The following is a 22251-nucleotide window of genomic DNA, read 5'->3' on the forward strand; positions in this document are numbered from 1 at the left end:
GAAAAAGGAAATTCAATTGCATGCATATTCTGATTGCCATTTTCATCCAGTTGTGAGGATGTATTTTAAAGAAACTAAATCAACTTCATATACTTGGATCAAGTACATGAAGTCATTCAAAATACTCATTTTTTATTAACTGGTGGAATTTTATACAGCCTTGTTCTTTAGAGTCAGCAACTGAGTTATGCCATTGTAGTTAGTGTTCTGAACCATTTTTACAAGCAGCCTAGTGCTAATTTGGAGATTGGTGTTTATATATATATGCTATTCTATTAATAATTTTAACTAAATAAAATATTATAGTTCAAAAATATCTTTTTAGACTATTTTGTATTAACGTCCCAGATCTTTGTTTTTATTTTTAATAGTTGAGAAAATTAAAATAAAGTGGTGAGTCTAAGATAATAATAAAAATAGTAGCTCATCTGTAACAAGAACTTATGTTTAGTTTCTTCAATCCCTGTACCTTTTCCTGTCAATCATATTCAATTCAACATGGCATAATATATTTTCTTCCATTATTTTCTACTTCCCATTATTGACTCATAAATTATTCATATAGATTTATACTTCTGTTAATTCCTTTTGCATTCCTTATGGTGCCTAGCATAGAGGCATACATAAACTGTATGCTATATGTATTTATCACATGAATATTTTCTTGAAAAGCCTGATTAGTAATTGGAAAGCTCAGTGGAATCTCATAAGAATTCATGCTTCATGTTCTTCCTACTGCTTTCAGGACACGATGACTGAGATTACATCTAAGGAGTCAACCATAGTCTCCTAACCATTTAACTTTACCTTCCCCACTTAATGATAATTCATGGCTTTATGAATTCTATGCAACTGGCAGCCTACATGAATATCTGAAAAATTTTATACAGCTGTATAGTTTTATACAGCTGTATTGTAATGTCCCACCAACTCTATCTTGACATTTGAAAATTTTTTTTTTCTAGAACACCAGGGTTACTTTCATTACAAATCTTATGAGTTTTATAGGTTTCATTACAATGTGAATCCACAGAAATTTGAGGATTAGGAAGTAAAATCATTAGTTATATCTTCAGGGGATAACTATGGTCACCTAGGAAAACCTTGTAAAGTTGTCATAAAATGATACCTAGGACACTTTAAATGACTTATGAAAAAGAAATGCTGCCAAGCAGCAACACCTTTGGTAGATAAGGGTATAAAACACACTGTGTTTAGGGAAGAAGCACTTAAATGACAGCACAGACATAAAGTGTAGTGCTCCCTGCTTAACTGGAGTGGTGCCATTAAAAACTGCCATAAAAAGAGCAGACCACTGGCAGACCAAGCATGATGGCAGAGGGGACTTCCTCAGCCTCTTGGAATGGGTTCATTTCTCTTTCTATGCTTTTTATAAATAATGTGATCTTGGAACAAAAAATCCATTTTATCTTTTCAGTCTCCACAACAAAATCAGGTCCTGATGATTTTTCTGTGATATTTAATTGTTATCTTTCCAAGCCTTTGGCTGTCCCCTTGCCAAAATTCTCCTTCTTCCAGCACGCTACATATACAAATCTCCCTCAGAATCAGGTGAACACAGTTGCTTCATTGCTATTTTTAGAGCTCTACCACTGTCCACCAGGAAAAAAAAAAAAAATCTTCAGCCACATAGCCCCTCCCTCAGCAGCAGCCTCAGTTTCCAGCTCTTCCACTCTTCAGCCCACCAAGACTGAACAATTTAGCTGTCTCCTCTGTTCATCTTATCTACCTCCTTTTCCCTCTTGCTTTGAAAACCTTCCTTTCTGCTTTTCTATTCTGTTCCTGCCATACACATCTCCTTCCTCCCAAGATTATCTGGATCATCTTTTTGCTGGCTTAAAAAACGACTGGAAATGGTGGGTGGTATTTATTGAACCATCAAAATCCATACACAGTGTAAGCATTTGGGTGATACAGCATAGTGCTAAAAAGTTGGTGAACCTAATAGTGGACAAGACATAAGACTTTGGGTACTTGATAACTTCTTTGAGGCTTAATTTTCTCCTCTTTGAAAAGAGAAAATTCCAGAGAGCTAGTATTAACATCAATGAAAGAAAATTAATGAGGAATGGCCTATGTGTTAGGGGAATGGAAGGTCTCAGGCTGCAATAGGCCATGGGTTAGGGGGGTAGGTATTGAGAGTAATATAAAGAACACATGATAAAACCCTTTTAAAAGACTTTTGTTAGATGAGGGTGTCTTTTTCAATTGAAATATTATTTTCCTCCTACAAAAAGTGAGGAAATTTTACAATTTGTTCTAATATTAAGTAATGTTCCCTAGAGCATAGGTGGGGAGGAGTGGGAAGATAAAGACAAATAGAAAAACAAGGAAGGAGGAAGTTTATTTATTTAAATATCTGTCTATCTATCTATCTATCTACCTATCTATCTATCATCTATCCATCTATAGATTATTAGAGAGAAAGGGAGAACATCCCAGAGAGGGGGAACACAGCAGATTCCAGAATTACAGAGATAGTTCTCAGAATTGCTTACCTGAATGTATGCAGAAGAAAGACCTGTTCTCCCCACAAAATAAATATCTTTTTCTGCAATTTAAATATTAATGAAAAACCGATTCTAAACTCTAGCATTTCATATATGAGTGTGGTTGGTAAAGCTAGAGAAATAAAAGGTGCAATGCACTAAGTAAAGAATGAACTCAGAGAATTGCAAACAGAATTGACTGACAGTTCTCTATAATTGTTTTATTAAGTGATTTTTCCAACCCAGATCAACATAGAAATCCCAGGGAGCATCAACTATTGATACCCAACCAGGATAATAAAAGGAGAAAATCTACTAGACTAGATCTACTTGGCTTAATATTTTCCTAATTTTTTGGTGAGGAATGATACATGTTAATACTTGAAATTCTTACTGTGTCTGATACAGCTTATTGTATTTTTACTTAAGCTAAGTGTATAGCAGTTTGTATAGACATTCCACTCTGTAGTTAAAAGACTAACATGAATACCATTGTTATCATGATAAAATATTGAAAGAAATAATGCCCATATATTTAGTTTCATAAAAATATATGAACTCAGTGCATCTTATTTAACAATAGTAAAGCAAACCCACTAAGGGCTGTCCAAATGAAACTCTTCCAAAAACAACAGGAACAACAGCAACAAAAACAAATGAAGCTCTTCTAGAATGGCGGCTTAACGTGGGTAATAAGTATCTTAGCATACTACACATGAGCAACATGTGATTTTGACAATTGAAACATTTATATTAAGCATGTTGGTTTTACCTATAATTTTCAAATATTTATATAACACCTACTTTACCCGTTGCCTTTATAAACACCATGGGCGATTAAAGATAAGGAGAATTTTGATTATATCTTCCTAGGTATCATAGACCATGGGGCTAATTATAATTAGTTTGAACTTTATGCAAGATCTAGAGTACCAAGAAATAAATCAGGAAGATAGGTTGGACTGATGAAACAAAACTAAGGTAGTGTTGGGGTCAATACTGATTAAAACTGCTAATCTAGACAACCCCTAGAACTTTTTTAAATCCACATTTACTTCCTCTACCATGTTCTCCTACTGCTTGTTTTCAAAAGTATGAATAATTTTACTTTTATGTATTCTATATAATAAATTACTGAGTAAGATATTTCTAAGAAAATCTTAAAATTATTTGGAAAACCACTGATCTAGTGCAATATTCCCCCTCCAATATCCTTTTGAGTAACTCTGGCTATTAGTTAGTGAGAGAGCAGATTAAAGTTTTAATTGGCACTACAAAGGGGACTGATTATTTTAAGCAAACATTATATTGACTCTAGCTGACTTGAGGAGAAAACATTATTTTATCTCCTACAACCTTTCTATTTTTCATACCACCAGAATATTGCTATACAAACTTATGAACAAGAAGCATGCATGTATTAAAATGTGTATATGGTTTCAACATATATTGTTTTAATTTTTGTTTGCCCTTTAAACAGTCCATATATTTAAGGCTTTCACTGTGTAAAGTCACTGCTGAGTAGACTTAAATGACCCATCAAAGTTTTTCACTGAAATGAATATATTTATTCAAAAGGCCAAGGAAACACTGATGAAAAAGAAGAAAAACAGGGCTTTTTTTTTTTTTTTTAATGTGAGGAGTTTACAGCACAATGGAGGTTGGACATGAGAACTGTATTAAACATGGCTTTTATTCTGTATTTTGATGTTTTGACCTCTGCATTCTAATTGATCTTGAAGGGACTGCCCTTCCCAGGGTTAGCCAACTCCTAGAGATAGTAAACAACCTAAACAACCCTTCCAGGAGCATGATTTTCAAATGCAAACCAGACAATCTAGACCCCACATCCCAACAATTTTCTATTAGGCTTTCGCAGGCCACTATCCACCTGCCCTAATCACTCCAGGGTCTCGTACCAGAAAAATATGAACAGACGTTATTTGCAGAGCCTGATATAATTACTCAAACTAGTCAATCCTAAATCAGCTTAACTTGCCTCACCTATTCCTTCCCAAAGAAACCAACATAAATGCTGCTGCCACATTTTCCCCTTGTTTCCTCTGCCTATTGACTGACCCTGGTGTTTCTCCATGTGGCCCCCTGTGTGGAGTTCCATGACTTTGTTTCTAGGAAACTGTAAGTTAATTTCATTTATGACAGACATTTCTGTATCTGCATGTCTTACCATAGCTGATTAAAACAAATCCTGGGTACATTTAAAACAGGAAGTAGATTAGATTGTTTCAAATTCTACCCGTTTGGATTCCCAAATGTGTGAGATTGAACAAGTTACTAAATCTAGGACCTTTTGTCTTCCTCAGCTGTATACAGTGAAAATAATAACATTTAGCTCAAAAGATTGAGAATTAAATTTGCATATATATTAATTATAATGGTACCTACCACAAATTAAATTTTCAATAAATATGAGCTATTATTATAAGTATAACAAACCTGGTACATTATGATGTTAAGGTCTCTCAATTTCTAAAATCATTTTATATAACACAATTTGTGCTCATGAACTATAAATTGTCACTCTCCATGTATATCTTCTATAAAATTAACTATTATTTTTCAACTAGCAGATATTTTTATTCATTAAAACAGATACCATATTACCCCATTATCAGTGATCTAAGCATCACTACCTTCTGACTTGTTAGTGAATAACTAGAGTAGTAAGAGTTTAACTAAATCAACAAATTCACTATACAGTTTTTTTCCCTCTCATTTCTTGAAGATTGACATTCAAGGATGAAAGCCTCCATCCTCTAATCACAATTTGAGAATTTCTTACACAAACCCAACCCAGAGTTCACCCAAAAGCTCACAAGACTTCTGTCCTCTTAGCTAATTGTACTGAAAATGAAGGCCTGAGCTAGCCTAAGTTCCCTCTCATAAGTATTCATTACTGTTTCCATAGACTGAAAGAGGAAATAATTGTAGATACATAAGAAGCAAAGAAGAGCAAAAAGAGGCAGAGAAAAAAATTGTTTTTTAAATACACTGTAGATTTTCTTCCATTAAAGAATTCTTGTCACAGCCCTCAAATAAAATAGCTACAGGGTAACATGTGTGGCTTGTAGATGAACTTCCTCTGAACCCTCTGCCCGCCATGTTCTTCACTGAGGGACTATTTGCCAAGAGGTACCAGGCTCAATAAATTTAACAGCAGCTTTAAACTCAAACAGGGTATAATGTGCACTGAAGTGGATTAGGTGGCACCCTAGTATTTGTGATTTGTGTATTTCTGGAAGTGTCCAAAATCACATCTTCATGGATCAAACTTCATCAAATTCATTTTGGGGAAATTTTTTCTTGGTAACTTACTCTCCAAAATAATAAAATAATAATTATTATAGTTAAAGTAATAATGATAAAAATCATAATAAATATTGGAAAAAATGGTTCAAGACAGTGCATACTAAAGTCTCTGTATGGGGACTTCCCTGGTGGTGCAGTGGTTAAGAAGCCACCTATGGGGTACATGGGTTTGATCCCTGGTCCGGGAAGATCCCACATGCCACAGAACAACTAAGCTCGTGTGGCACAGCTACTCAGCCTGAGCTCTAGAGCCCATGAGCCACAACTACTGAAGCCCACGTGCCTGGAGCCTGTGCTCCACAACAAGAGAAGCCACTGCAATGAGAAGCCTGTGCATTGCAACGAAGAACAGCCCCCGATCGCCGCAACTAGAGAAGGCCCGCACGCAGCAACGAAGACCCAATGCAGCCAAAAATAAATAAATAAATTTACATTAAAAAAAAAAAAAAACTTTGTATGATATAATTTATTTATTTAACACTGGAATGAAAAGACACCACCTAAAAACTGGATATCTAGGTAAGACAAAATGCTAAAGGAAAAGAAAGGTAACCAACACAAAATAAAGACCAAATAAAGAACTTTTTTTTAACAAATTGTCCAAGATTTTTTTTTTTTTATTAATAAACTCTAAAGGACATGCAGAAGGATGAGATTTAAACAAATGAGGAAAATCTTATTCTTGTGACATCTATTTAAGTCAGTGTGTAATTACTAATCAGCTAGTATGTGTTCCAATACACACTAGGGTGAGCAGAAGATACAAGTATAACCAGAAGATCAAACATAAATGGAAAATTAAACAAATGTATTTGTCTGTGAGTATAATCTAAGGCAATGGGCCTTAATAGTTATATAACTCAGTGATAAAAACCCCTTCTCATTTCTGATGAACCTAGAGAGATGTACTCCAAAAGAAGGGAAATACACTATTTGAACTAAACATGCTTTGTGCAATTGCAGGGCTCCATGGAGAAGACTGCCAGATGATGATTCTGTTGGAAAAATATTTTTTCTGCCTCCTCTGAGGTTTTGATGTTGATGACTCTGGTAATTGATATTTGGTTTTTTTGGACTAAATATCCAAAATTCAGACATGAAACATCTGAAAAAATAAGCCAGTAGTCCTGAAAGTTTTATTCAATAAGGATCAGACTCATAGAGCTCATGACTGTCCTGGGACATAATACAAGATTAAAGAGTGAACCTCCACCAACCCCCCAATATTACAAAGACTGTGGCTTGTCAAGACCTAGCTCTATTTATTCTCTTGAAATCTCTCTGCCACGTCCTTGGATAACTCAGATCTCAGGGAATTTAGTGCTGTATAAAGAGCAAGAACCATGGGTAAAAATGCCATTGTGTGACAGAGATAGAGTTTTCTGAATGGCTGATGGAGAGTCACAGGAGGAGGCTAGAACTGGAAGGTCATTTGTAGAAGATGTGCAAACCTTGGGCAAAGAAGCTAAGTTGGAGACTAGGGTCAGGCAGACAGATATCCCTTTATCCCTTTGTGAAGCTTTAACTTAAGACTTTTCTGTATAGAAATCATATATATGTATCTATATTCAAAAATTATATATCTGATAAGGAAATTGTATCCAGAACATATAAAGAAAACTTACAGCTCAATATTAAAAGACAATCTAGTTAAAACTCAATTAGCAAAGAATTTTAATATACATTTCTCCAAATAAAATATATAAATGTCCAATAAGCACATGAAAATATACTCAACATTTTTAATCATTACAGAAGTGCAAATCAACACCAAAATCACATACTGATTCACATCACTAGGAGGTCTACCATCTAAAAAAATTGACAAAAATAGTGCTGGTGAGGATGTGAAGAAATTAGAACCCTCGAATTTTGCTGGTATGAATACAGAATAGTTCATCCACTTTAAAAAAAATTAGTTAGGCAGTTCCTCAAAATGTTGAACATAAAGTTGTCGTATAACCCAGAAATTATGCACCTAGGTATATATCCAAGAGAAATGGAAATGTATGTCCAAACAAAAGATTGTACACAAATGTTCATAACAACACTATTTATAATAGTCAAAACGTGAAGATGACACAAATGTACATCAACTGATGAATGTATAAACAAAATGTGATATATCCATACAATGGAATATTATTTGCCATTTAAGGAATGAAGTACTAATACATGCTACATCATGGATGAACCCTTATACACGATGCTAAGTGAAAAAACCAGACATGAAAGTCCACATATTGTGTTTTCCAGTTATAGGAAAAGTCCAGAAGAAGCAAATTCGTAATGACATAAAATAGGTTATTGGTTTCAAGGGGCTGAGGGGAGGAGGAATGAAAGGTAGCTGCTGAAGAGTATAGGATTTGTTTGTGGGCTGAAAATTGTGCTAAAGTTAGAAAACTAGATAGTAGTGGTGGTTTTAGAACCCTATGAATATACCAAAAAACACTGACATGTACACTTCAAAAGAGTGAATGTATTATATGCTAATTACATCTTAATACAACTGTTACAAATATATACAATTGCTACCCACAATGAGGGCAAAGTATCATCAGATACACACAAATTTGATTTTAATTCAATTTAAATTTGAAAATTGCTTTTAAAATGCTATCTAAATGCCAGGCATTTACCAACAATCAATGGGTGCAAGGATGAATTTGCAATTCCTCTTTGATGAGCTCACAATCAGGCAGAGGATAGAGATAAATGCACCTGTTATTATTTATGAACTGTTCTTATAGAATATGGACTAAGTTGAGAAGTGCTTAGAAGGAGTAGGAATGAGGAACAAATCAAAGTCAAGCACAGGGAGAAGGTGAACTTTTAAATTGGCAATTAAGAGTTAGTTGGAGTTTTTCAGGATGTCAAACATGAGAGTTACATGGAAAGAACATTCCCAGTAAAGGATATATCGAATATGTACAGAACAATGATACAGAATAAGCTACAATTAATGCCTACATGCTAAGATTCCATTGACTCTAAGTTCTATAAGAGATCAGAGAAGATATTATCAGAAAGACTGGACAAAACAACATTTTATAAAATTTTTTTAAAAATTGTATCATCTTGTGTGCTTTCTGTTTTCTTATAATAAAAAAAAAAAAAAAATTAACTTTTATCATTGGTGTTTAGGGAATTCCCTGACTCTAAAAATGCATAAAATTCATTCATACAGACAAGAAGATGTTGTCAAAATAATTGTTCTTAAAACATTATGCTGAATATCATCTGGACATTGATGTGGAGTAAGTGCTCTTTGCCTTAGGGATCAGCCCTCAATCTGGGGTGTTATCCCTGTCCAATTATGCATCTTGGTCTTGTGACTGCTCTTTTCTCTGCAGATGGTTTGTTCCTGAGCCACAGCTTTTTAAAAAATACTGATATTATTAAGTGTTCAAGCCAAATTCATACTGAATAAAAGCTTTATCACTGATGCAATCAGAAGAATTAGAAAACTTTTTAAAGGCAGTCTAGTGAGATAGATAAATAAGTGCAACAAAAAAGTAAAAGTAGTGCTATAGGTACACATAGAAGAGAAACATTATCTAGTCTTAGGGAATTAGGGAAATGTAAGTGGTAAAAGTGATGCTAAAGTTAGGAAAGGGACTTTGGTCCTAGGTGACCAAGAGGAGGAAAAATCAGCATGTGAAAAATAGCAGCCTAAAGGGAATGGGCTGGAAGATATTGTATGGGGTGGACAGGAGTGTTAGGTAAATTTTCTAGCATCAATTATTAACTTTAACTTTGTACTCTAAGAAAAATATATGGGGGCAAGTTTATTGTGGAATTTGCCTTTTTAAATGTCATCCTGGTAGTAGTGTGGGAAATGGATGAGAAAGGCACAAAACTCTAAGCAGGGAGGGCAACTGTAAGGTTTTGAAGGAATCCACTGGTAGTTACAAGAGGTAGGAAAGAAAATGGAGAAGACATGTTGATTGATTGCATGTGGTTGTAAGAGAGTGGGAGTTACAAAGTGGGTGAGGTTTCTGGCTTAGGCAACTGGCAAAGTAACACCATTTCCTGAAATAAGAAAGGCAGGAGGACATGCAGCATAGGAGAGAGAATAAAACAGAAATGGCCTTCAACTTTCAATTAGATGCCCAGAAGAAATTTCCCAGTAGAAAGTTAGACATACTAGTCTGAATCTCTGAGCTAGAGAGTCAGATGTGGAAATCAAAGTCACCACAATGAATGATAAAAACACTGGATAAGGGGAGTTAGTTTCAGGGGAGTATGTTAGGATAAAGAATAGTGGGGAGAGTTAAAGAAAGAAAAAATAGTAGACCACTGCATAAGAGAAGCCGAAGAAAGAAGCAGAATACAGAAAAAGTTATAATCGATAGCATTACAGGCTATCAAAATTTCTATGTGATGGTTCCTCAGATTAGATTTATATTATGATTTTATTTAACATTAGTGTTACAGAAGTGATATACCTGATCAGGTTTTTTATAATGTCTCTTTAATTACTTGAGAAATCAACCTTTTTTAATTGAGATATAATCGACATATGACAGATTAGCTTCAGGTGTACAACATAATGATTTGATATTGATATACACTGGGAAATGATCATCAGAAGTCTAGTTAACATCCATCACCATGCATAAATATAGAATTATTTCCTTGTGTTGAGTTTTAAGATCTACTTTCTTACAACTTTCAAATATGCAATATAGTATTAATAGCAACAGTCACCATGCTGTACGTTATCCCCATAACTTATATATTTTATAGTAGAAGTTTGTTCCTTTTGACTTCCTTCACCCATTTGCCCATGCCCCATCTCTGGAAGCAACCAATCTGTTCTATCTATGCACTTGCTTTTTTCTTGTGTGTTTTGTTTTGTTTTTAGATTCCACATATAAGATCATGCAGTATTTGTCTTTCTCTGTCTGACTTATTTCTCTTAGCATACTGCCTGCAAGATCCATTTATGTAGTTGCAAATGGCAAGATTACATTTTTTATGACTAATACGTGTGTATACCAAATCTTTTTTATCCATTCATCCATCAATGGACACTTAGGTTGTCTTCATATCATGGCTATTGTAAATAGGGTTACAATAAACATGTGAGTCCATATGTCATTTTGAGTTAGTGTTTTTATTTTCTTTGGGTAAATACCCAGAAGTAGAATTGCTGGTCACATTGTAGTTTTATTTTAAATTTTTTGAGGAATCTTCATACTGTTTTGCATACTGTTTTACATTCCCACCAACGGTGTACTTGGGTTCCCTTTTTTCCATACCCTTGCCAACATTTGTTATTTGTTGTCCTTTTGATAATGGTCATTCTAGCAGGTGTGAAGTGATATCACATTGTGATTTTGATTTTCATTTCCCTGATGATTAGTGATATTGAGAATCTTTTTATGTGCCTATTGGCCATCTCTATGTCTTCTTTGGAAAAATGTCTATTCAAATCCTCTGCCCATTTTTAAATTGGATGGTTTGGGGTTTTTTTGCCATTGTGTTTTATGAATTGTTTATATATTTTGGATATTTAGCCCTTATCAGATATATGATTTACAAATATTTTCTTTCATTCAATAGGTTGCCTTTTCATTCTTTATAGTTTCCTTTACTGTGCAGAAGCCATTTAGTCTGATAGAGTCACACTTACTTATTTTTGCTTGTGTGCCATTGCTTTGGTGTCAAATTAAAAAAAAAAAATCATCACCTAGACCTATGTCAAGGAGCTTATTTCCTATATATTATTCTAGGAGTTTTATGGTTTCAGGATCTTAAAGGCATTCAAGTCTTTAATCCATTTTGAGTTAATTTTTGTGTATGGTGTAAGATAGTGGTCCAGTTTCATTCTTTTGCATGTAGCTGTCCATCTTCCCATTTATTAAAGGGACTGTCCTTTCCCTATTGTATTTTCTTGGCTCTTTTGTCATAAATTAATTGACCACATATATGTGGGTTTATTTCTGGGCTCTTTATTCTATTCTAATACTCTATGTGTCTGTTTTTATGTCAATACCATACTGTTTTGACTACTTTAGCTTTGTAATATACTTTGAAATCAGGGCGCACAATGCCTCCAACTTTGTTCTTTCTCAAGGTTGCTTTGACTATTTGGTGTTTTTTTGTGGTTCTGAACACATTTTATAATTGTTTGTTCTGTATCAATCTTAGACTTATTAAGACTTGTTTTGCGGCCTAACATATGATCTATCCTGGAAAGTCTTCCATGAGCACTTGAGAAGAATGTGTATTCTGTTGCTTTTGGATGGAACTTTCTCTATATATGTTAAGACTATCTGCTCTAACATGTCATTTAAGGCCAATAGTTCTTTATTGATTTTCTGTCTGGATAATCTATCCTTTGATGAAGTAGCGTATTGAAGTTTCCTACTATTATTTTATTTCTGTCTATTGCATTTTTCTTCTTAGTTCTGTTAACATTTGTGTTATATATTTAGGTGCTTCTATGTTGGATGCATAAATATTTATAAATGTTATATCCTCTTGTTGGATTGCCCCTTCTTGGTGTCTTATTACAGTTTTAATTTTAAAGTCTATGTTGTCTGATATAAGTATAGATACCCCAGCTTTCATTTGGGTTCCATTTGCAGAGAATATCTTTTTCTGTCCCTTCAGTTTTAGTCTGTGTGTTCTTACATCTGAAGAGAGCTTTTTGTATGCAACATATAGATGGGTGTTATTTTTTAATCCACTCAACCACTCTATGCCTTTTTATTGGAGAATTTAGTCCATTTACATTTAAACTAATTATTGATGAGTATGTACTTATTGCCATTTTGATATTAGTTTTCTGGCTGTTTTTGGGTTCCTCTGTTTACTTCTTTTATTGATTTCTTCCCCTGTAGTTTGATGACTTTCTTTAGTGGTATGCTTAGGTTTCTTTCTCATTATCTTTTGCGTATCTACTACAGGTTTTTGCTTTCCAGTTACCATGAGGTTATATATAAAATTTATATTTATAACAATCTTTCTACATTGATAACTTAGGTTTGAACACATTCTAAAGCTCTACAGTTTACTTTCCCCCTTCATATTTCATTTTTTTGATGTCACATTTTATATCTTTTGATCTTATGTATCCCTTTTGCTTGTCTGGAAAACTCTTCCAGACTCTTAGGCAGCAGCTTTTTAAGAATGCAAATATATACTGTCCCGTAAGCACCACTAACCATGAAAGCCAGACAACCTGGAGGTGTTCCCTGCGTGGCAGTTGAAAAACTGGGGCTTCAGACGACTCTCTAAGCTGCTTTCTGGGAGTTAAAATCAGCTTTATTACGTGATTAAGATGTTATCTGATAGAGTTTTCTACTTTATATAGCTATTCTACACAATAAGTACATTGTATTCAGATATCTTGAAATTGTATAAATATACCACTCTTCAAATACTTCCATTTGTGTAATCTTAGTATATACTGATGTCTTTTTCACTAATTAATTATTCTTCTAATGGTTACAAAATACTGATTTTCCAATTGCTTCAGTTTTTCTACATTCATTAGTTGTCATTCTGTTAAAAGGAGAGTTTCCTTTGTCTGTTCTCTTCCTTTCTTTCTTTCTCCCTTTCTTTCTTTCTTTCTCCCTTTCTTTCTTTCTTTCTTTTCCTTTCTTTCTTTCTTTCTTTCTTTCTTTCTTTCTTTCTTTCTTTCTTTCTTTCTTTCTTTCTTTCTTTCCTTCTTTCTTTCCTTCTTTTTTTCTTTGAAGTGGGTTTTGTGTATTTCCATTTTTTCCAATGATTTAGAATACAAATTTAAAAAGATTCTCAAATTGTTTTAGTTTAGGGTTAGTAAGAGCCCTTTCAGCCTAGCTTCTTCTTCCTTTTAACTTACCTCCTTTATTCTTTGAGCATTTTTTACTTTCTGGCCCAGCAAAATGGTCTAGGCTTATTTTGTACATTCCTTCTGCTCCCTGTGGTTTATTTTACTGGAAACGGTATATGGAAATCAAGATCTGGACATCAGTGTTCTTGCTGATACTGGAGTGTCATTGCTCCCAGTCATTTCAGTGAAGAGAGTTGGGAAATAAGTGTAAGTAAACACACACACACACACACACACACTTACATCTATACTTACTTCTATATGTATCTACATACATCTATATTTAAATACAAAAGCATATATAAATGTTAATATATTTAAAAATATAAATGTGATATGTACATATATATAATATATAATTGATTATATGTAAAAGCATGATATTATACCAATATCTTCAATTCTAATCCAATGTCTCATGTGCATTCCAGTTTTTTTCTTTTCCTGTATTTTAACTCCCCAGTTCAACACTGTGGATCTTGGTACTTATTATCCCCAATCTACCAGCTCTTACCTGCATGGGTTTCAATTGAACCAGGCCATCTCTTCAGCTTGATGGGTCCAGTCTTCCTTGTTTCCTTGTATGGACCCCACTGCTGCAAGTTTGACAGGAAGGAAAGGGGAGAGATAATGCTATATCTTTTTTATTACATTTTTCTATGTATATCCTTCTTTTCCATCTCTAATGAGAGTTTTTGAGAGCAAAAATTAAATTTTACACTTCAATGTGTCTCTTAAAAATGTCCAGAACAATGCCTTACCCAAAATTTGTAACTGGAAAACTATGGGATGAATTCTACCAACACACAGGTTTTATTTAGCCTGCTTTTAAAACAAAAGTTTTAAAACAAAAATATTTATTTAAAACAAAAATAATATATTTTAAAATAAATATAATGTATTGAAATATAAACTAAACAAAATAATGTGTTTTTAAAAAAAATAATAAGTTTATCTCAAAGTTTATTTTATAGAAATTTTACACATAGTTTTCAGTTTCTGACTTATCTCAAAAATCAGAAGTTATGGCATCAGTACTTATACTCCTACACAAGAGGGAGAAAAACAAATGAGTGGCTGCTTCTGTATGTAGATGGACACTTACTAATAGTTCAGCTCGGATCTCCTGCCACAGTTTGTTTCACTGACTACCTGGCACTTGATGGAATTTCAGTTTATATCCTGGCACACAGGAGGCACTGGTTGAAACTATGAAATTTGTTAGTTAACTGATTACTCAAGGTCAACTTTAGAGTTCCAAGTCAACTGAATCAGTCTTTTCTAATAAAGCTCTGACAGTTTTTCTTTGCTGTTTACTACACTACATACCTAAATTCAGAAATCTGGTCACTGCCATCTATGAATCATAGTAACTTCACCAGAGGATATTACTTGCAGTTCTCTGGAAGTGGAAGAGAGTGTGCCAGAACCATTAGCTTCAGGGGAATAAAAATTGCTCATTCATAATTTTGTGTGTGTGGTCTATGAGCTGTAAAGACCACTTAAGTTCTCTGCTTCATACAGTATTAGGTAAACATTTAAGAGGTAAATACTTTTATCCATCTTTGCTTCCAGCAAAGAAATAGACCATGAAAACTCCAGAGGGCTGGCTTGATATTTGTTTCACTTTATTATTTTCCTTGAGCTGAGTTCTCAGTAATACTCTGTGTAGATGTAGGTAAGTGGACCATGCTCAGTGTGAGGGAAGAAAGACAGATGTGTCTGTGAAGCTATGTCATATATATATACAGAGAGAGAGACAGAGACAGAGGTGGAGATAAACACAGAGATAGAAATAGAGACAGAGACAGAGACACAGAGACAAAGAGACAGAGAGGAAGAGAAAGAGAAATCTCTTTTTCCATGAGAAAGACATTTATCCCCAGGAAAATAATTGTCTGTTAATTTGTGAATTTATAGGCCAGTTGGAAAGAACTGAGGAAATAAAGTCATTAAAATAGAGTTATCAAAACAGTTATTATATTAATATATAATATTTTGCAAGGCTTAGTGATTATATACCATGTCTAATACCTATAGATATTTCTCTGCTAATTGTAGACATATGTCACATTTTTTACTCTATTTTCCCATATGTTAGTTGGTGGTATCTCAGTTGATGGTAAGTTAACTTGATATATCTCAGTTGACAGTGACTCTACCTTGAAAAATGAAAATGACACTAAATTGATGGTGAGGCTGAATATTTTTTATGTTTATTTTTATCTCCTCTATCAATTATTCATCCATATCACTGAGATGTTACTGAGTTGTATAGACACATTATATATTAAGATGATCAAACTTTTTTCCTACTTGACAGAATTACATCTCCTAGGTGACTCTTTCTTTTTTATTGATATTTACAGTACTCATCTACAAAATTTAACAATTTTAAGTTGTCAAATTTTTAATCTTTCTCCTTTTTATTTATTCCTTCATTTTTATGGTTTGAGCACTTTTCTCTCTCTGAATTGAGAACAATAAAAATATGTTTGTATCAAGTATTTATTAGACACTGGGTGTTGTGATAGTCTTTGGTTATACATGGGCAACCAACACAAGGACCTTCTATCAAGAAGCTCCCAGTTGGTTTAACAAAAATAGATATGCCAACAGTTACCTTCATTCCCCACCTCTTTTTCTGTCCTCTTTGCCATTTAGGCCACAGGGAACATAAATGGCAGGGTTTGAGAGATTTTATGGATGATAATGAAAAAAAATACTGTTCTCCTCAGTATCAAACTCACATACTGACTCCAAATTGAAATTCATGGGGAAACTTTTCTTACTAATTTAATAGGGTCAGTGTACACCTCAGAGGAGCAAACACTTCAACATGTTTCTTACACAGACAGACACCCAGACACAAACACACATTCTCATACTGTGTTTTACAACTGCCAGGGAAGTGTTGAAGGTGAAAAAGAGGAAATCAGGGACACATATCTGCCCTTTAATAAAATTAAAGGTTTTACTTTTCCTGGAAGACTGTGATTTAAGGGCTAATCAGCACCATGGTCTTTGCACATTATCTAAGAAATTATAAATTACTGGCTACTGAATCTGTTCTTGGAAGCTCCAGGGGAAGTTTCTGCCAGTCCTCTGATAACTTTTTATGCTGGCTTGAATATTTCTCCTTATGTAATTGGGTTTGCTTGCTATACGTAAAAAGTGGCTGCTGGCTAATCGTCTGACTCTTTTTGTATGTATTTGAGTAGGACAGTTTACTTATGCAGATGAAGCTTCTTGTGTTCAGTTTTTCTCCACTCTGCTGGCAAGGACTTGAACTGCTCTATTTGCTTTGCACAGTCCCATTAAATTATTCAATGGCATCCACATTCATATGTCTTTAGAACATTGGCTCCAAATGTGTCATATTCAAAAGAAAGCCATTATTTTTAGACCATTGAAATCAGAAACAATATCATAAAGAAAAAGATTCTAAAAGTAGATTGTTCATTCATGTAGGGTACATGACTCTTCTCCAAGTTCTGTAAGTTGATTTCTCTTTAATATCAAGGCAAGACTTTCTGTGGAATTAAAAAAAAAGCCATTTCTTACTGTCATTGAGGCCAAAGATGAGGGCAAGAAAAAGAACATGAGGGGCAAAGATATCTGAATGCCCTTGATGTTTCTTTCCTTTGGGAATATCTACATGAAATTGTCAATGTAACCTCTGTCCGTCTTGAGGCCAGCACTGAGAGCTCTGAATGAGAATCTTATAAATATCCCATTTGTTCATATATATATAATTTTGAGGAATATCCATCATGCTAATTCATGTGGGAATATAAGTATTATATAAATCTAATGGACACTATGGGCAAATAATTTAATTAGAAAATGTAAGGAAACACACACACACACACACACACACACACACACACGTACATGACTGGCAGGAATACAATGGCTGCTGCAGAAACCTGCAAATATATGGTGCTTGCTGTGGTGCCCTGGTACATGATCCTGGTTTTATATGTGTTGTACCCTAGTGTGAAAGTATTGATCATGTAAGAAGATCTTTCATTTAGGATCTCCCAGGACAGTAGTCACCTTTTCAAGTTAAAAGTAATCAGGTTATTCTGTCCACCTGTGGAAATCCTTGGTTCACGTGGTCAAATGACTGTTCCCAGCCACATACATTCTCTGTTTTCAAAACAAAGCAAAGTTTAAAAAAATCATCAATGACAACATGTAGAGCCTCCCCCAATTTCAGAAAAGTAAGAGAGGGAAATCTTAGGTTTTTTCCCTGTGATCATGTTTTCCCCTTCTCTCCAATTGGTGTTTTTTGTTCCTGAACACTTTATTTCAGGACCCATTCACCAGCCATTGCCTTTCTCTTTTCCAGTCCATTTTATGATTCACATTTGTATTTTACAATCATATTACACAGTATAAAGGAATGGTATATCAGGAATCTCTGCTTTCCTATACTCAGAGACTGGAAATAGGTTATTTTTGTCCTTTGACCTCCTGAAGTCATCTTCACCTGCCAGCCATGAGTACATTAGCAGTGTACAGAAAAATGAACTGGCTGTAGGAAAGCTATTATATAATGAAAAGTAAAAAAAGATTTGGGTTCAGAAGTACTAAGTTCTTATTCCTAGACCCAGTGCCATATTTGCATGTTACATTATTGTGATTAATCATTTGATCTACCTTAATCTTAATTTTCATTTTCAATAAATATTCTAGCACCATTTGAGGATGAATGAAATGGTGTAAAAAAAAAATAACCTTTAAATTGAAAAATTTTTGGTTCAAATTCAAAAACTAAATTCTTATATGCACGTGGCTATTGCTACCTGGTGAGAAGTGGTGAAGTAGAAGGCAGCCCAGGTTTTGATGGAAATGGGAAGAAGTTTGGTCTAGAAAAGTGTTGGGAAAACATCATGAGGAAAGTTGAGTAAAGAATCATGGAACAAGAAGGAGTTAGGAAGTAATCTGGAATAAGACAAAAACCAGAAACATTATAGAAAATAGAAGTGGAAAGAGTATAATTAGTTTTATTATTATTATTTTGAGAAGAAGTTGTGTCCTACTGGATTTAAAGTAGCAATTCCTCTTATGCCAGCACACATCCATACAATGCAGGGATAAATATGAGTACTTGTAATGCTCAGTTTATAATTTTAATTTAAGACACCCCCAAGAAACAAAACCTCAAAGTGAAGGAAACAATACCAAGACTACAGAATTCCCAATTTCAAAGGAAAAATAATATAATAAAATTCATTCAGCTCGACTCAAAACCATAAGTTTTGTGCTTGGATTATCTAAGTAATTGTCCTGATTATAACTTTATGAGCAAAAGCAGAGATAAGGAAAACCTCATTTTTCTCCTACAGGTGAGTTTCATTTGAAATGTGCCATTTTACATGCAGCAACTTTTATTTAAACCAACTAGGTTTCAAACAGGTAGAAAAGTAACTAATGAGTTAATGTCATGGAAGGTGGTCAAAATTTTAAAGGCATTAAGGAAACAATAAATATGCCCAATCTCCAGGAAAAATCAAGTGAAGAAATATTCGTGTGGTTATTGTTAACACTGGCCTAATCTCTTTGCTCAAATGTACAGAACATTAAGCACTGAATGGATGTGTTAAACAGAAATATTACATGTTACAAAGGTGAAGCAATTCATTGTATATCCAGAAGGCAGTTATTCTAAGAGAGAGAGAAGGAGAGAGAGAGAGAATGCACTATGTAATACTCTTTCATTCTAATGCCAAAGCCATTAAAGTAGTGATACAATATGTTAACTCACTGGCATTCTTCATTTTTAACAGAATAGGTTTCCCAGGAAAAATATTGAGAAGGATATCTTCATTATACTGTTGAGGCAAAAATCATTCAGTAGGAAAATATAGAAGGTATGGTTGATAAATAAACTACAGAGTACCATTCTTTTTATCTTTTCTTTTTCTTCTCTGTGGTTTTCATTTTACTCTCTTATCATCATCATTGATATCAAAGAATGGAAGAGCCCTAAAACTTGCTAACATTTGAAGTTATAATGCTTTTAACATAGCCTTAAAACTGATGAGTGATGAAGACTATAATTTCTAGTATCAATTGACACTTTCTCTTCCACCTTTCATGAATTCAAAGAGCTTTGGGCTCCCATCTGCTTTTTTTTTTTTTTTTTTTTTTTTTTGCGGTTTCCCAGACCACTTTTATTTTAAATTTATTTATTTGAATAAATAATACATTCTCATGAAAAAAAAAAAAAAAAACATACAGAGTGGAAAGACAAAAAAAAAAGTGTAAAGAGTAAGTCACTCTCCATTCCCCATTCCTGACTTTTAATTCTCCAAATCCCTTATCCATTTCTTGTTTTATTTAGAGGTTATCTAGGAATAAACATGTATTTTCACCCCCTCTCCAAAAAAAAAGAAACAAATGGTTACTGACAATTTGTGATTCATAACCTTCTTCATTTAACATCTTGTGGGACATGTGCCATATCAATACATATAGAAAATACCTCATTAAGCAAAATGCTCCAGAAAATTCTATTATATGGACATGTCTTAGATTGCTCTGTAGGTTTAACAGCTGTATTTTATTTATTTAAAAAAATTTTTTTTTATTTTTAAAATTTTGTTATGTTCATTTTATTTATTTTTTTTAACATCTTTATTGGAGTATAATTGCTTTAAAATGGTGTGTTAGCTTCTGCTTTCTAACAAAGTGAATCAGCTATACGTATACATATATCCCCATATCTCTTCCTTCTTGCATCTCCCTCCCTCCCACCCTCACTATCTCACCACTCTACGTGGTCACAAAGCACCAAGCTGATGTCCCTGTGCTATGTGGCTGCTTCCAACTAGCTATCGGTTTTACATTTGGTAGTGTACATATGTCCATGTTACTCTCTCACTTTGTCCCATCTTACCCTTCCCCCTCCCTGTGTCCTCAAGTCAATTCTCTAGTAGATCTGTGTCTTTATTCCTGTCCTGCCCCTAGGTTCTTCATGACCACTTTTTTTTTTTTTTTTTTTAGATTCCATATATATGTGTTAACATACGATATTTGTTTTTCTCATTCTGACTTAACTTCACACTGTATGACACACTCTAGGTCTATTCACCTCCCTACAAATAACTCAATTTCGTTTCTTTTTATGGCTGAGTAATATTCCATTGTATATATGTGCCATATCTTATTTATCCATTCATCTGTCGATGGACACTTAGGTTGCTTCCATGTCCTGGCAATTGTAAATAGAGCTGCAATGAACATTGTGGTACATGACTCTTTTTGAATTATGGTTTTCTCAGGGTATATGCCCAGTAGTGGGATTGCTGGGTCATATGGTAGTTCTATTTTTAGTTTTTTAAGAAACCTCCATACTGTTCTCCATAGTGGTTGTATCAATTTACATTCCCACCAACAGTGCAAGAGAGTTCTCTTTTCTCCACACCCTCTCCAGCATTTATTCTTTGTAGATTTTTTGATGATGGCCATTCTGACTGGTGTGAGGTGATACCTCATTGTAGTTTTGATTTGCATTTCTCTAATGATTAATGATGTTGAGCATCCTTTCATGTGTTTGTTGGCAATCTGCATATCTACTTAGGAAAAATGTCTATTTAGGACTTCTGCCCATTTTTGGATGGGGTTGTTTGTTTTTTTGACATTGAGCTGCATGGGCTGCTTGTAAATTCTGGAGATTAACCCTTTGTCAGTTGCTTCATTTGCAAATATTTTCTCCCATTCTGAGGGCTGTATTTTCGTGTTTTTATGGTTTCCTTTGCAGTGCAAAAGCTTTTAAGTTCCATTAGGTACCATTTGTTTATTTTTGTTTTTATTTCCATTTCTCTAGGCGGTGGGTCAAAAAGGATCTTGCTGTGATTTATGCCATAGAGTTTTCAACCCTATGTTTTGCTCTAAGAGTTTTAGAGTGTCTGGCCTTACATTTAGGTCTTTAATCCATTTTGAGTTTATTTTTGTGTATGGTGTTAGGGAGTGTTCTAATTTCATACTTTTATATGTAACTGTCCAGTTTCCCCAGCACCACTTATTGAAGAGGCTGTCTTTTCTCCACTGTATATTCTTGCCTCCTTTATCAAAGATAAGGTGACATATGTGTGTGGGCTTATCTCTGGGCTTTCTATCCTGTTCCATTGATCTATATTTCTGTTTTTGTGCTAGTACCATACTGTCTTGGTTACTGTAGCTTTGTAGTATACTCTGAAGTCAGAGAGCCTGATTCCTCCAGCTCCATTTTTCTTTCTCAAGATTGCTTTGGCTATTTGGGGTCTTTTGTGTTTTCATACAAATTGTGAAATTTTTTGTTCTAGTTCTGTGAAAAATGCCATTGGTAGTTTGATATGGATTGCATTGAATCTGTAGATTGCTTTGGGTAGTAGAGTCATTTTCACAATGTTGATTCTTCCAATCCAAGAACATGGTATATCTCTCCATCTGTTTGTATCATCTTTAGTCACTTTCATTAGTGTCTTATAGTTTTCTGCATACAGGTTTTTTGTCTCCTTAGGTAGGTTTATTCCTCGGTATTTTATTCTTTTTGTTGCAATGATAAATGGGAGTGTTTCCTTAATTTCACTTTCA

Source organism: Eschrichtius robustus, chromosome 14 (assembly GCF_028021215.1).
Source record: "Eschrichtius robustus isolate mEscRob2 chromosome 14, mEscRob2.pri, whole genome shotgun sequence".
In the NCBI taxonomy this organism is placed as follows: domain Eukaryota; kingdom Metazoa; phylum Chordata; class Mammalia; order Artiodactyla; family Eschrichtiidae; genus Eschrichtius; species Eschrichtius robustus.